Genomic DNA, 12,111 nt, shown 5'->3' on the forward strand with positions numbered 1-12,111 from the left:
TACCACCAGTTGGATTTCCATGGTCCCAGGCTCCCAGCCTGCCTGAGGACAAGGCCAGCATTTGTGGACCCAAGCTCCTACCCTGTCTCAGTGACAGGCCGCCCTTATAGACCCAGCCTCTAGAATGGCTCCCATGGCTGGAGGCTCCAGGTCTGCCCCAGTGCCAGGCTATTGCCAATGATCCCAAGCTCCAGGCTAGATTTCAAGAACCCAGAATCCCAGCCTGCCCCAACACTGGGCCTGCCTCATGGACCCAGATGCCAGGCCCACCCATACAGACTAAGAGTACTGTAATCAAAACAGTATGGTATTGTCATAATATATATATACAGACTAAGAGTACTGCACAGACTAAGAGTACTGTACAGACTAAGAGTACTGTAATCAAAACAGTATGATATTGTCATTTTATATATATATATATATATATATATATATATATAAAATGACAATATCATACTGTTTTGATTATATATATATATATATATATATATATATATATATATATATATACCAGTGGAACAGAATTGGGATCTCAGAAATAAACCCATGTACATATGTCAATTAATCTTTGACAAAGGAGCGAAGAATACAAAATGGGGAAAGTCTAGTCCCTTCAACAAAGGAAAACTGTTGGGAAAACTGGATAATTACATGTAGAATAAGGAAAATGAACTCCTATCTTAAATCACTTATAAAAATTAACTCAACATGGATTAAAAACTTAAGCATAAAACCTGAAACTGTAAAACTCCTGGGAGAAAATATACAAAAAGCTTTTAACATTGGTTTTGGCAACAATATTTTAGATATGACACCAAAGTGCAAGCAACAAAAACAAAAAGAAACAAATTGGGCTATGTCAAACTAAAAGCTTTCTGAACAGCAAACAATCAACAGAATTAAGAAGCAATCTACTGAATGGGAGAAAATATCTGCAAACCATGTATCTGATAAGGGGTTAATATCCAAAATATTTAAGGAATTTATACAACTCAGTATCAGGGAAAAAAGTAATACAATAAAAAAACACGTAGAATATTTATATAGACATTTTTCCAAAGAAAACATACACATGTCCAACAGGTACATAAAATTGTTCATCACTAAGAATCAAGGAAATGCAAATCAAAACCACAATGAGATATCACCTCATACCTGTTAGAATAGCTATTATAAAAAAGACAAGAGATAATAAGTTTTAGCAGGGACATGGAGAAAAGAGAACCCTTAGGCACTGTTGATGGGGATGCAAACTGGTACAGGCACCTTAGAAAGCACTATGGAGGTTCCTCCAAAAAATAAATAATAGAACTACCAGATGATCCAGCAATCCCACTTCTGAGTTTATATTCAAAGGAAATGAAATCAAGATCTCAAAGAGATGTCTGCACTTCCATGTTCACTGCAGCCTTATTCACAATAGCCAAGACACAGAAACAACCTCAGTGTCTATGGATGAATGAGTGAATAAAGAAAATGTGATACATGCACATGTACACACACATGCCATAAAAACAGAAATCTTGCCTTTTTGTGACAATGTGGATGGACTGGAGGCATTATTCTAAGCAAAGTAGGTGAGATAGAGAAAGGCAAATACTATATGACGTTATTTATATATGGAATCTTAAAAAGCTGAACTCATAGAAAGAGAGTACAATCATGGTAAGGTAGGGCTTTAGGGCTGGGAAAATGGGGACATACTGATCAAAAAGTACAAATTTCCAATTATAAGATAAATAAATTCTGGGATTGTAATGTACAGCATGGTGACTACAGTTAATAATACTGTATTATATACTTGAAAGTTGCTAAGAGAGTAGATCTCAAATGTTCTCGCCACGCACAAAAAAACAAAGGTAATTATGTGAGATGACAAGGTGTTAACTAAACTTACTGTGGTAACTACTTCACAATATACACATGTATCAAATCATCATGTTGTACACCTTAAACTTACATAATGTTATACATCAATTATATCTCTATATATCTGGAAAAAATCAGTTTCTAGGTCCTGGTAAAGGGTGAGTTGACTAAAAACCTATGGACTTAATACTGACTTAAAAAACACTAGGGTTTCAAACCCTCTTCTAGAAAACTGGATCCTGAATATTTATATCAGTCACTTAAATTTAGCCCAACAAAAATGATTTTCTAGAACAAACACCACTGCATTATGTATGAAAGTCACTGTGGTGAGTTGATTTCCATCTTTCCTAAAAATATGTTCTATAGTCTCCTAGTCTAGTCCCAGTGTCAAAAGTGTGAATTGTGTACACACACACACACACACACACACACACAGATTAAAATGGAATGAAATTGTTATGAGAAATTGCTTCACTTTCTTCCTTTCTTGTGTAATCCTTGTTCAGACTGTCCACGTTAGAGCTAGATGAAATTTGTCTTTTTGTTTCCGTGCTGCCCAGACATCCACTAAGATCAACAAAAGTGGTCTCTGGTTAACATTTAACTAATAGGCAGTCCCACAATTAGATTCCAGGTTCCAAACACTAAGAGGTCTTAATCTTTCCAAGTACAATGCCTGGGAATCTCCTTCCTTCCTCCAAATATATTCCTCCCATCATTATTTTCACAGCTGCAAAATGGATGGGTCTTTACCCAATCAACATCTTCTTACATGGAGTGAACTTCCTGTTCCTGGTGTTTCCTATCAAATCTGTCTTTTTCTTTTTTTTTCCAGTTACCACTGAAACAATGGAAAATGTTTGTGTGTATGTAAAACACTTAACGTCCTCTATCACTTAAAGAGGATGATAATACCTGATAATTTTAATTTATAATTTGCTCTTCAAGCCAAAAGAACTAGCTAACTTTCTTTTGGCATTTTCTACAGTAAGCATTTATTAATTAACGATGAGATAAAATGTTTCTAAAAAATGTTAGAGACTCAGCTCAAATGCAACCAGTAGGCTTCTCTAGACTTTCAAACTCTATACTCAACTAATCCCACATATCTCCTCATCAAGATTTGGGAGGAGTTTGGTAACACTTAGCACTTAGTTCTCTTCAACCCTGCATTTCTCCCCAATTCCACGGGACCCATTCTGGGACCCAGGATGAAGAATCCAGTCCAACAAGTATGCATGCAGAACAAAAAGTCCACTCACCTTGTTGTAAAACACCTAAGACGCTTTGCTCTGAACTCTCATCTGACTTCCATTCTGGTTTCAGGTTCAAAGGCATCAAGCCAGTCCTGTGGTTTGGCACCTAACACATCCTTTGAGAGCTGCTTGGTCCCCTCACGCATGGAAGTTCTGCGTTTCTGAGAGCTATGCAAGTCCTTCAGTAAGTTTTCTAATTGTGTCTCACCAACAGGGACAATTTCCACCAGGTCTCCAGGATCTCTTTCTTAGTCTCCGAGTCAATGAAAGAGATTCTATCATCGTCCAGATGAAAATGCCCACGGCAAAGATGTGGGCCTTGGTGTGTAGTTTCCCTCCCAGACTTCAGGGGTCATGCAGAATCTGAGTCACAGGCTCATGACAGCCACTATTTATTCACATTCACATTTCTGTTGTCTTGATTGCCCTCTTTGCCTGAGGAGTGGGAAGGGGTGGATGTGGCAGCCCAGCACAGACTACAGCCCTTGTTTAGTCCAAAGTCAGCCACCTTAAGGATGGAGGTTCCAGACCACTCCTTGATGAGGATGCCATCTGGCTTTAGGTCCCTGTGCATGATGTGGCTTTGTGCAAAACGGCAATGGTGCTCCTGAGCTGTAGCTGGAAGCTTTTGTTTGTGGCTGGGTCCGGCCTTCGAGACAAGGACATACTGATTCAGGTCTCCACCTTCACAGAGCTGCAGGGCTGCTCAGCATAACCCAGGATCCTTTCTTCCTTTGGACAAGGTCTCCACCTGGCGCAGGTGAAGCTGCGAGCTCTCTTTGAAGGGTTCCTGCGATGGGCTACCCCTCCGAGCTACAGGACGCCCTCCTCCTTTCACTGCACGAAGTTCCAGTGGCGCCCTCCAAGCCTAGTCGGGGCCCAGAATCCTGCTGGCACAGCTCCAAGTTATCTGGACGTCCGGCGGTTGTTTTTGACCACTGCACTGCCCAACTGCATCAGGTACGCTGCCACGCACGCACGTAACCCGCCACAACCCGCTGCAGCTGCTCAGCATGTTGTCTTCCAAGAGGCTGTGGCGCCACCACGCGGCCATGTAGTGCTCAGGCTGTATGCAGCCCTACCAAGTAGACTTCTACCTGGGCCTCGCTGCCACAGGGAGTAAAGTTTCAAGGAAAACTATAAATGTGTTATGTTTGTGATAAAAGAGTTTTGTTTTAAAATTCATCCTTTGTTAGTCCTAACTTTCATGGCAATATGAATGTAATTTTAATATGAATTACAAAATATGAGTTATAGCTCTGCAAGGGAGAGACACAAAACAGCCACGCTCCAATTCATATAAACCATTCAAGGGAATGGTTTCTCAGGCCTTGCTTGCCAGTTGGGTCTGTCCTTGGCTTGTTATCAATAATAAAAAAAAGTAAATTATACTAATTGCTGATCATTAGATGTTACATGTACGCAGGCTCTAAGAGCTGTATTATCTCTATGAGTAGGTAAAGAAAATGGATCCTTAATACATGCAAAATGTGAGGAAAAAAATTCTTTTTAATTCTTAGTTTGATGAAATGGTCAAGAAATAAGCCTTGTTCAAAGAACAGCAAATCAATGCTATCTTTGAGATTAGCATACCAATTTTCAGGGATTTTGTGCAATCTACCCTAAGGAACATCATATGGTTGTGAAAATATGTATTTATAAGTGTATTCAAGAAATTTTAATCTTGGTGATGGATGACAAATTGTTCGAAATAACCAAAATTTGTTATTTATGATGGACTGTATGAATAAACTATGGTATGTGTATACAATGAAAAACTAGGTTAACATCAAGAACGATGAGTAAAATGGAAGTTATTGAAATGTATATTTGTCCATGAAAAGGCATACTGCATAAATTGTCTATTATAATACAATTAAGTTTGGATAGTTCTGCCTTTTCAATGGCAGCTATGTTTAGAATGATTGAATAAAATTTGTAAATTGCCTAATTTATCCTTTATCTTTCATCCTACCAACAGCCAGTTCATCTATTTTCCCTAAATTGTTCAAGTTTACAAGAAAAAAAATCAGTCAAACTCTCAGTTATTTGAAAGAGAAATAATAGACAAATTGCTCAAACTAAAAATTTGCATAGAATTAAACTCATATTTCTTTTTTCCAATGATAAAAGGGAAATAGTGACATACTTGTTGTTTTTCTTTTCCATCAACTGAGAGGTGATGATTCTGTTTGCTCGAACATGGCCTAGAAAATATGCGTAGGGCACTCACTTGTCAGGAAGCCCCTTTATCTATCAGATTGTGTATGAGATTTCATTCTTGGAGAACCCTCCAAAAGAATATTCAAAGAATGTGTATTTTAATTAACTGAAGAGAAGAGAGAGCCATCTGTCTCAGTTGATCTAGACTTTCACCAGTATGAAGCCAGGAGGAAGGGCCAGGTGATGTCTTCAGGCAACAATTAGCCCATGAGTGCAAGAATCAAAGCCATGTGTTTAATTTGGATTACAGTAATCACACAGGCCTGTTCTTTACCTGAAATATCCCTATTTCATCAGAATATAGAGCATGAGTTCAAAAATAAGGGTGAGCCGATATAGGAAAGCGGCACCTGAAGATGTGACTGTGACAACAGATCACATGGAACTTGTTAAGACCTTACAAAAAGAGACTTTTTGTTTGCAGTACCCCACTTATCAAAATTCTGTAGGAGGTGACTTCCATCTGTCTTGGCAGGTATGTGGATAAAATAATCAGTTCTCTATTAGCATATGTTTTACTTCTCAAATGTTTGTTTATGAGGAAAATTAATGTAGCATGCAACTTGCAATTAGTTTTTATACTGTTAATGACAGATTCCCATAAAAGCCCTTGCATTGAAATATGGAAGGTGATGGCATTAATAAAGTATACAGATGCTTAGGCTCAGATCTGAAAAGGAAGTCAAATCAATTGAGTTTACTGATAACAAATATGAGCCATTTGATAGAATCTCAAGGATTTTGAAGTTGATTATTTGTGTAGTAACTTGAATATTAAGTAGTTATTTATGGCCAAAGTCCAGGCATAATTTGGCCCTACTGGTTAAATAATTAGCAAGTTACTCATTTATACCTGTTCATGTGTATATCAAGTTATGGTAAGTGCTTCAGTTCACATTTTGTTGAATAACTGCTCTGGACGTGGTTTGAAATATAAACATATGAGTAAAGCATGGTCTTTGCCTTCCAGGAGACTGGCTGTAGGAATGATTCCTATACTGGTATATCATTGCACATTAGAAAAACCTGAAAAACATTTTCAGAAATAGAGATTCCCAGGAGCCTCCTATCAGAACTTCTTATATAGATTGCAATTCATTAATTCTTGAGTTAGGTCTAGGCACCTACATTGTTTAAAAATTCCCATGTCTGAGATAACAAGTTAGCTAACTAAAAACTGAGAATTCCCCATTAATTTAGTTCCTTTTGTGTTCTTTGAATGTACTATTAACTCCATCTGAAATGTTTCCCTTTTTCAATTTTCCACAGCATACACAACTTAAAATAGTAACATATAACATTTTTTATGAAACTTACCATTTCAAAACCTGACAATCACTATTCCTGATCATTGTCTCATTCTCTGATGATGAAAAGACAATATACAAATAGTTAGCCCTTTCTATGGATTTTTCTATTCTGTACATTTCATATAATTGGAACCGTACAATATGTGGCCTTTTTTATCTGACTTCTTTCACTATGCATGATTTTCTATAGGTTTATCCATGTTGTAGTATGAGACAATACTTTAATCTCTTTTGCATAGATGAATAATATCATATCATATTGCTATACCACATTCCGCAGTTGATGAACATTTCAGTTGTTTCCACATTTTGCCTATGAACATTCATGTGCATATTTTTTGTGTAAGCATATGTTTTTAAATCTCAGGTGTGTACCTATGAATAATATTTCTGGGTCATATGGTAACTCTATTTAATCTTTTGAGGAATTATCAGACTGCTTTCCAAAATAGCTGCATCGTTTTACATTCCCACTAGCAGTGTATGAGGGTTCCAATTTCTCTACACCCAAGATCTATTATTGTTTACCTTTTGTTAATAGCCGTCCTAGTGTATGTGAAGTGGTGTAACATTGTAGTAGTGATTTATATTTTCCTAATGATTAATGGCATTGAGCATCATTTCATCTGCTTATTTACCATCTGTACATCCTCTGTGGGGAAATGTCAATTCAAATCCATTTTAATGGGTTATTTGTCTTTTTATTATTGAGTTGTAACGGTTTTGTTTTTGTTTTGTTTTTAATATTGTGGATGCCAGATCCTTATCAGATATATGATTTGGAAATATCACTTCGATTCTTAGAGTGGACATTTCACTTTCTGGTAGTGTCTTTTGAAGAACAAGACATTTTCATTTTGATGAAGTCCAATTTATAGATTTTTTTCCTTTGTTTGCTTGTGTTTTTCATGACATATTTAAGAAACAATTGCATAATCCGAATTCATGAAAATATATATCTATGTATTCTAAGAGTTTCATTGACCCATTTTTATGTAAATTTTATCTGTTGTGAGGTAGGGATCTTACTGCATTTTTTTGCTTGTAGATACCTAGTTGTCCCAGCACCACTTGTTAAAAACACAATTTTTTTCCCATTAAAATGGTATTTTAGTCCATGCTGCTATAACATGATTCGATAGACTGACTGGCTTATAAACAACAGAAATTTATTACTCACAATGCTGGAGACCGGGACAATCAAGATCAAGGTGCTAGCAGATTCAGTGTCAGGTGATAGTCAGCTTCCTGTAACTGCTAGTGAAAGTAAGACAATTAAGTTCGCGAACTCATCCTAGAAAAAGTGCTACATACCTCATTGCTGAATATCACTATGGTCACCTTCGAAGTACTCCCCTTGGGAAGCTATGCACCAAAGCCAGCACCTAGTCCACCCTTCAAAGCAATTGTGGAACTCTTTTTCTGGAATGGCCATCAGAGCTGTCGTCGTATTACCCTTCATGTCCTGAATGTCATCAAAATGTCTTCCTTTCAATATTTCCTTTATCTTTGGGAAAAGAAAGAAGTCATTGGGGGCCAGATCAGCTGAATAGGGAGGATATTCCAATACAGTTATTTGTTTACTGGCTGAAAACTCCCTTACAGACAGTGCCGTGTGAGCTGGGGCATGTCATGATGCAAGAGCCATGAATTGTTGGAGAAATGTTCAGGTCATCTAACTTTTTCACACAGCCTTTCCAGCACTTCCAAATAGTAAACTTGATTAACTGTTTTTCCAGTTGGTACAAATTCATAATGAATAATCCCTCTGATGTCAAAAAAAGGTTAACAACATTGTTGCAACAAGTTCGTGAACTTAATTGTCAGACCTCATATGGTGGAAGAGGTAAGGGAACTCTCTGGGGTCTCTTTTATCTTTTATAAGGACATTATTTCCATTCATGTGGGCTCTGCTCTCAAAATCTAATCAGCTCCCAAAAACCACACCTCTAAATACCATCAGATTGGGGATTAGTTCTCAACATATAGGTTTTTCAGGGGACACATTTAGTCTATAGTAAGTTGTCTTGACAACCTTGTCAGGAACAAATTGAAAATATATGGATTTCTTTCTGGACTTTCAATTCTATTTCATTGGCCTATATGTCCACCCTTATGTCAGTACCACATTGTTTTGATTACTATAGCTTTTTAGTTAAGTTTCAGAATCGGAAGTGTGAGTCCTCCAACTTTGTTCTTTCTAAGATTGGTTTGACTCTTCTAGGTCACTTATATATCTGTATGAATTTTAGGATCAGTTTATAAATTTCTGAAAAACAGGCAGCTGGAATTTTGATAGAATTGCACTAAGTCTGTAAGTCAATTCAGGAAATAAATCATCTGAAAAATTAAGGCCTTCCATCCATGAATGCAGGATGTTTCTCCATTTACTTAGATCTTCAATTTCTTTCAATAATGTTTTGTAGTTTTCATTGTATAAATCTTGCACTTTTGTTGTTAAATTCATTGATAAGTATTTTATTTTTGATGTTATTGTACATGGAATGATTTTCTTAATTTCATCTTTGGATTGTTCATTGCAAGTGTATAGAAAAAAAATCTTAAGGTGAAATATTTCATTTTTAAAGTCCCTATCTCCAAATCCAGTTGTACTATCAGGGACTAATGGTTAGCACTTCATATATGAATTTCGAGGGGACATAGCGCAGCTCGTAACAATACCATTAGATGCACCCCCCTTTTCAGACTCACCATAGACATGTATTGTGAACAAAACTTTAATACATTTTTGTGCATGATTAGTGACTAAAATTTGGGGTTTTAAATGCTGCAGCATAATCTAGGGAATTTTGAATGCCATATTTCACTCAATAACAGTATTTTATACATCTGTCTGTGCAAAAGAAAAACTAGTGAGTCCAAACCACAATGTCCCTGCTTCAATGAACTTAAATTTTAGTGAGTGGGGTTAATGAGTGCTAAACAGAAAAATAATTTTGAGTAAGTGGATGATAGGTTAAATGTTTTTGTGAACTAATCTGGGATTGTAAACTCTTTTGGAAATTAATTCATACAATCCATGAAATTTAATAATGTATATAATATTATAATAAACAGTCCATATAAAGGTCATTGAAAAATAACTGAAAAACATTTTAAAAATATATTTACGTTGTTTCCTTTCGTTATACTAAACATATATTTTATACATTTAGAGTTTTATCCATGGTGAAGCTGAGGGCCTCAGCTTAATTAAATTGTCTAATGTCACATAACTCGCTAAGTGGGGGAAGTTAGGCCCATAAAAACACTTTGTTCGCAGACCTTCCATATTTTTTCTAGTTCACAATTACATTTTTGCTTGATTTAGTCAAATTTTAATTTTAAAACGCTACGATTTCTTTGATCATGACTTAAAATCCTAGAGGGTAGGTGAACTATTCTTTACCTCATTCCTTGCTTGACTAAGCACATAACTGAGTCTTTTCTTTCTTATCCAGTAAGTATTCATTTTCTGTTGCTAGATGAAGAACTTAATGTGTCTTATATATATTATATATACGGAGTGCCAAAAAAAACGTATACAAGTAGACAATGGTCAACATTGCTCAAGCAGTAGTTCGCCATAATCAGAAGTGTCTGGACACTAATGGTAACCACTTTGAGCACCTCATGTAATTACAGAGGTCAAACACGACTTGTGTTCATCTTTTGTTATCTGTGTATATTGAGTATTACAATTTTAGTACAGTTTTCCTTTCTTAAAATATGTATACATTCCTTTTCTTAAAATGTGTAAAGGTATATATATAGCATTTAGTAAATGGATATTAACTTTCTAAAGTATATTTCAAAAAAACTTTAGTTCTTGGAATTCCTTTCTAAATTCTGAAACATTAAGGCATTAATAGAATTCAGCATTCTTTGAAAATGTGCAAATCAAAGGAGATATTGTCCTTTTTCTATTTGCATCTATGGAATTGACTTTTTCCTTGCTTCTACCAAAAGATATAATTATGGGATTAACTATAATCCTATTAATATATGTGGATTCTCTTTATGAGATTAGCAGGTCACCTCTCTGTGGTATTCAATTACATGTTTTCCAAAGATTTGGTGCTTACCTGTGAACATCTTGTATATGATAAACACAAACTGATAGGACAACAGCCTGGTAGAATATTGATTCAAAGAGATTAGTACATTAAAAAGAGTAAATATCCACTAGTATTCCATCAATGAGATAAAAAGTAAATGAAAAGGCAAGTTCTCTGCATATTTGACCTTGCCTTAGGAATTCTATATAGGATATAATAGTATTACTGTAGAGGTCAGGAAACAAAAATTATAATAGATCAATACAGAAATTCAAAATTGCTAGCCTTGAGATAGCTTCCCTAACCCGCTCCCCTCCTAAAAAAAGGGAGCAAATATTATTGAATTAACACAAATTGGTATTGCCTGGGATTGAAAGAATAAATCTAAGTTTGAAGAGATAGAGTAGAATAATTTAATAAAGGCCTTAATGTTTTGATATTGATATAAGTTATAAATTAAAGTACAATGCTTCTTTTTAAATTTGATAGATTATATTTTACTGTTCTGGAGTAGGTTTATTGTCCTCCCCAAATGTTCTCTATGATTAAAGAAACTAAGATGTGGTCATCATCACCTTATCATATTTTCTACTTCCAACTTCTTCCAGAAAGTTTGCTGAGAAATTTACTGGCCTTGAGTTGCCTCTTTAGGATTCCTGAAACTTTTGCATAAAAGAAGTATCAGCCAACTTCTGCAGTATGTGAAAGAAATGTTAGCCTAGAGGTTGTAGAGTTACATTTGAAGTCTGATTGATGAGTTCTATCATCTTTTTCCCTATCATTTTCTTGCGCATTAAAAAAAAAAACCACACACATTTTAACATGAAAAATCTTTCCAGAAATTGACACACTATTATAGTTTGATAAATATCTTCACTTATATTAACTCAGATAGATTGAACCATCTAAAATCCAATTTATTTTGATATATAGGTGTAATATGCATAAATTTGATTATTTTGGGTGGTGTGGACACTTTACCCACCCCCAAAAATACACAGACTACCAAGAGGTTCTTGAAGTTTATTCGGTCAAAGGTTCTGCAATTGTCTCAGGCCGTCAGATAAGTCCAGGCTCTGCTAAGTGGTGCTAATAACATCGTTTAACCTCTTTAACACTCAGTTCCCTCCTGTGTAAAATGGGAATGATAATCTTATTACTTAAACTACACACTAACAATATATATTTCATAGAAATGATGACTTAAGTTCTATGCCTTTTATCGTTCCCTACATTGAACTTAGTTTGTGCAACCACTTAGGCCTTATGGGATCTCTCGTCTTTCAAAATGACCAGATCCATCTCATGTGATTCCTTGGACTTACTAATACCTACCACGTTCTTTTATTCAGTTTTGTAGCTGATCTTTCCTTCCTTGTGAGTCCCTAT

This window comes from Rhinolophus sinicus, chromosome 2 (assembly GCF_057876585.1).
Source record: "Rhinolophus sinicus isolate RSI-liver-muscle chromosome 2, RSI-T2T, whole genome shotgun sequence".
NCBI classification, from domain to species: domain Eukaryota; kingdom Metazoa; phylum Chordata; class Mammalia; order Chiroptera; family Rhinolophidae; genus Rhinolophus; species Rhinolophus sinicus.